We start from the raw sequence: 5,729 nt of genomic DNA on the forward strand, positions 1-5,729 counted from the left end.
AAGTACCCTGGCTTGGCAGACCTGCAGTGGCAAATGCTCCTCAGTACAATCAGCATAGCTACGTATACTGGTGCTTTTGAGACAGGGCCACAAGCACAGCCTAGTGGGATCACATCTTTATGCAGACCTGGAATGACCAGCAGTGGGTCTGGCTTGCTCCTACCCTCCAGTGTAGATGAGGGCACCCTTGCTGGTCCAGAAGCAGGTTGCTATAATCATCTGGAAGCTGGCTACCCCAGACTGCTACAGGTCTGTTGCCAACCAGTTTGGTGTTGGAAAGATGACTGAGTAAAGTGCCTCAGAAACCATCACCACCAATCAGGTGTGTGGTTTGCTCCAAGGTGGCAGGTACTAAAGATAATCCTGAGGTAATTGCTGGCTTTGAGAGAATGGAGATTTCTAACTGCACTGAGGCCATTGACTAACCACTATCCAAGGCCCCCACAACTCCAGTCCAGTTTAGATTTCTGGTCTCAACTCTCACTACATCCCTTTGGAAGCCCCCATTCATTTCCTCTTCCCATTCTAATCCCCCTGTTGGTCACTCCTTATTCATAGCTTTTCCTTCTCATTCCATCTGCACAGCAACTGCCTTCTCCATAAGACCGATAGTCACTAGAAGTGAATCATTCAGACCCCTCTCCAGTGTGTCCCATCATCACAGTGTCTGTCTTAGATTCCAAGCACTTTGGGGGCAGGGATGGTTTTCATTTTGAATCTTGTAGAGAGCCAAGCACACTGCTGGCACTAAACAATTAATAACAATACAGGTGAGAAGAGCTTGCAGCTATGCCTGAAGATTCCTGCTAAACTCCTTCTGGGCCTGATGGAATTTGTGGTGTAATCTTGTCCCAGAGGAGTTGGCAATCGATGCAGTACAATGAGCTTGTTCTTGGTTTAGATTTGACTGAACTGCAATTAATTTTGAGTTATGAGTCCATCCAGGAGATACCATGCCACCAACCTAACAAACCTTGTAACCCAGAAGTTTTCTAGTTTATCTAATGAGCATACGTAGAAAAGCTGTGTGCAGCAAACAAAATGGAAAAGACACGCAATGAGGACAGTTGAGTCTGAGAGGAATAAATCACTGATTGCGAAGACCAAATGTAGAAATTCTGTCCTGTATTTGAATGTCTGTAACTACAGTTGTGTTGTAATAAAAGCTGCATAGTACAGGTTTGGCATGCCTAACTTCTTGGGGGGTTACCTAGCAGTTCTAAGGGTATTTACTTCCAGTGAAAATTTCATGAGTGTGAAGGCAAAAGCATTTCCTGTAGTTCTGTGCTCACACCCACCCAAATAATACATCTCCCCTTGGAATGTGGAAAGTCAATATCTGTAATTGCATGCAATACAAAACCTGTCTCAGTTACAAATTGCTTTATCTGCAGCGTTGCTTTCCCAGCAAGCCTTTCCAGTCCAGGCTGGATCGTGACAAAAATGACAGCTCTCACTAAGAATTCAGTGGGTTTCTTTTGTGGCATTTTGGAATGTGACTTAAACCATCTGAAATTCCCCTTTAAGTAAACAATGAATTCAACGCCCTCTTCTTTAGTTACGCTTGGAACTAGGATCCTGTTGCAGATATGCTGATTTCATTGGAGCTTTGAGAAGAACCGGGCCAGTGGTGTGCAGAACATTGAAGTGTATATGTCAGGGTATATAGTGTAGTTGTAGCCATGGTGGTCCCAGAATATGAGAGAGACAAAGTGGGTGAGGTAATATCTTTTACTGGATCAGCTTCTGTTGGTGAGAAAGACAAGCTTTTAAGCTTACACAGAGCTCTGAGAGACCTGAAGAATAGCTCTGTGTAAGCTCGAAAGCTTGTCTCTCTCACGAACAGGAGTTGGTCCAATAAAAGATATTACCTCACCCAACTTGTCTCTCCATGTCGAGGTATCACAGCCAATCCACTGGCTAAAGTCAGCAGGAAGACATCTAGTAATTACTGGTGCCTTCAAGTTATCAGCAGTTCATGAAAATGAAGAGAAACTTTTCATAGTCCCCTATCTAGTCAAAACCACGACATAAAGACAGTGTCTGAGAGGGAGATAAAAGTTCTCATGTTTCCTGGCATAAGTAGCCTCTAATAAATGGAAGTTAAGAAGAAACTGCTTATGTAGGCCAGTTATTCCATAATTGTTACTCTAAGGTTTCTCCCACTTCCCTCTGCAACATCTGGTGCCAGCCAATGTCAGAGAGAGGATATAGGACTAGATGGATCACTGCCTGATCCAGTCTGGCAATTCCTGTCTATAGAAGTAGTTTAATAATTGGAGTGACTACTTCATATATTACATGCCCCTTAGTTTATATATGAGGTGTCAGATGTTTTTCAGTCAGGAAAAGGAATTTTAATGACCCTTTTTGGATGAGAGATTATATTTGTAGAGAGGGAGTTTAACAGTGTTCAATAACTGCTGTTCTAATTGCACTTGATCAGACTATTTTGCTAAACATAAGAGTTTAATAATCCATTTAAAGCCTCTCGCCTCCAATATGTTTATAATCTTTTGAAAGGAGTGTCTTCAAAGGGCTGGGAGATAGGCCTGGAATGTGAGAAGGAATGGGGGTAATCAAAAGCCCTAAACTGCAGAAGAAAGTAATGCGGAGTAGGATAATATTGGAGAGCCCCACAGTGAACGTGGGTAGAGCTGGGTGGAGGAAAGTGGAGATGGCAGAAGGTCAGAGGCATGGAGATGGGTAAAGAAGAGAGCAGAATAAATGTGTGCTGCCTCATTCACTGCTTCCAACCTCCAGTTATAAGCCCCCCCCCCCCCCCCGCGCTTTTTTTGTTCAGCTAGACTAACTGAAAACTAGATGCACCTAGGAAGCATTTGAATCTGAACTGGTAAATCTCTTCATGCTGCATATTGAGTTGAAGCAGCCCTTCAGCTGTACTAAGAAGGCAATGGCTAAAATCCAGGTATTCCCTCCCCCCCACCCCCATATCAGAATCCTGGACTTTTATCATAGCCCATCCCAGGATTTGGGGAAACTGGGTGCAGGAGCAAGAAGGAGGACGTTTGAATCTCTGTAATCTCCTCCCCAGGCGCTGGCTCTGGTGTGAAGTCTTCTCTGGGTCATCTCCTAGCACTAGGGGGCAGCAGAGGCCAGGCTTCTTCAGTTTCCCTCCTAAAGAAGAAGGCAGAACAATTTGTCCTCCCTGGACACTCAATTACAGACCTAAAAGTCAGAATTATTAAAAAAAAAAAAAACTTCAAAAACAGACTTCAATGAGAAACTGCAGAACCTGAATTAATTTGCAAACTGGACACCATTAAATTAGGCTTGAATAAAGACTGGGAATGGATGAGTCATTACACTAACTAAAAACTATTCCCCCATGCTAATTTTCCCCCTACTGTTACTCACACCTTCTTGTCAACTGTTTGAAATGGGCCATCCTGATTATCACTACAAAAGTTTTTTTTCTCCTGCTGATAATAGCCCCCCTTAATCGATTAGTCTCATTAGAGTTGGTATGGCAGACCCCCATTTTTTTCATGCATGCGCTGTGTGTGTAATCTCTTCCTACTGATTTTCCACTGCATGCATCTGATGAAGTGGGCTTTAGCCCACGAAAGCTCATGCTCAAATAAATGTGTTAGTCTCTAAGGTGCCACAAGTACTCCTTGTTCCAATTTGTCTCTGTTCTTTAGGTTTTGATGTTGCCCTGTGCGTGACATGGGGAATGAAGAAGTGTTAGGCACCTTCTCTGCGTCTCTTCTAGAAGCAGGGAATAAGCCAATTCTAGACTGATCTGGATTCCCTCTCCTGACCGAACGCAAGGGAGAAGTTCAGACTCAATTCACTGCAGATTTGGGAGTTGGGATTCTCTTGATGAGGCCCTCAGCTCCAAGGTAATAGACCATTTCAGCACATAAGGGAAGGCAAGTAAACCTTGCCCACCTGTGCTGCACTGCAGGGAAATCCTGGAAACAAAATAAACCTGATTGTGAAATCCTGGTGTAATGCAGCGTGGCTGTAAGGCTGTGTGATTGCATCTGTCGGCCAGCCCCTACAAAGAGTTCAACAACTCTACAGATCCGAGAGCTGGTGATTATCCTGGAGCTAAATGCTGGAGGCATTTGTCTAGTGGTGTTGTATGTGGATATGAACTCACTGTGGCAGGAGAAGCGGAGTTTGATTGGTGGGTGTGGCATGGACGATAGTCTTAAAAACAGTTATCTCCCATGCAGACAGGGACGCTCTGTCACAACTTGGGGAATCTTCAGGTCTAGAGGCAGTTAATTACTAAGTGAAGACTAGCAGCATGTATACTCCAGTCCTAAGCCAACGTTAGATGGCTTCTAAAGACTCACCTTGCATTTGTTGAAACTTTCTATTTGTTTTCTACAGGGGATGTTTTAAATTCTTGTAACATGGATGTGCTGGGCAGGGGCCTCGCTTGCTCAAACTTTTTTGATGAGATATTTCTCTAATAGCTCTTTTCCTGAAGAACAATAAGTTCCCGCACACAGTGTGGGTGAAGAACAATGTTGATTTTATTTATTTATTTATTTGGTCTGAGGCATCGTCAGACCATTCTACACATTTCTTCCTTCGGGCCTGAATTGTGGCTCGGAGTTGGGAGCGATCAGAAGGTAAACACAAAGCCACAGATTAAATCACATGTGAGATGATGGATGTGATCAGAACCATGTACAGGAGGACAGCTACGCTTGGCTTTACAGTACCAGGGTGTATGCGGGATCCTTCAGTCACAGAAGCCCTACTGCCATGATTCCCCAACTTCTCAATATTTCAAAAACCTGGAGATCTTTTGTGGCCCATCTCTCTCCCAGTCCTGATCTCACAGCTCCCCTGTGGTACTTATAGAGCAGGATTATGTGAAACAGTAATATTAGGAAAGTAATGAGGCTAGATGAGCATGAACTTTCTTTAATGCAATGGGAGCAGCTTCTTGGTACCATCCACCCACATCCATTTGGTGTCTGTCTCCTCTCCTGAACTGAACGCCTTTACAAAGGTCAGTAATGACTCACCAGGTGTACTGCAGCCCCTTCTCTGCTCTGTTCTCTCCACTTTACACTTTGGCTCTGGGTATTCCTTGTTTGCCCTCCAAATTTTGTATTCTCTGCATAGTTGATTCTGGTGGAATTTCTATTGATAAAGCCTTAAAGATACCATATAGGACTCGGAGAGCTGTTTTTTTGAAATAGTTGGCCTACAAATAACCTCTGGAAACCGTAAGGCCATGTCTACACTAGGGAGCTTACAGCAGTACTGATGCAGCTTCACTGCTGTAAGATCACTCATGTAGCCGCTCTATGCCGATGGGAGAGAGCTCTCCTGTCGACATAACACAACCACCCCTACGAGCAGCGGTAGCTGGGGCAGCGGCAGATTTCACGCTGCCACTTATGCTGGTGAAATGTATGTTGCTCGGGGGAGGGGGATGTGTGTTTTCACACATCTGAGCAACATAAATTTTGCCAACGTAAGTGATAGTGTAGACATGGTCTAAGTGTCCTGGACTGAGCTACAGATAGTAGCAATGATCAGTGGTGGAAGACAGATGTATGTCACAGATGCAGCTCTGTGGATGATAACTAGTGGTCTGTTGTCTTAAGGATGTGTAGCAAGTATTAGAGCAGAATAAAGAAATTATGACAGTAGATGGTGTGTGTCATATAAATGTTCTGTTTTCAGTCTATTAATGTGTCATCAAAGGCTGGCCCTGGGAGAAGCAACTCTTTAAT

Source organism: Eretmochelys imbricata, chromosome 3 (genome assembly GCF_965152235.1).
Source record: "Eretmochelys imbricata isolate rEreImb1 chromosome 3, rEreImb1.hap1, whole genome shotgun sequence".
Lineage (NCBI taxonomy): Eukaryota > Metazoa > Chordata > Testudines > Cheloniidae > Eretmochelys > Eretmochelys imbricata.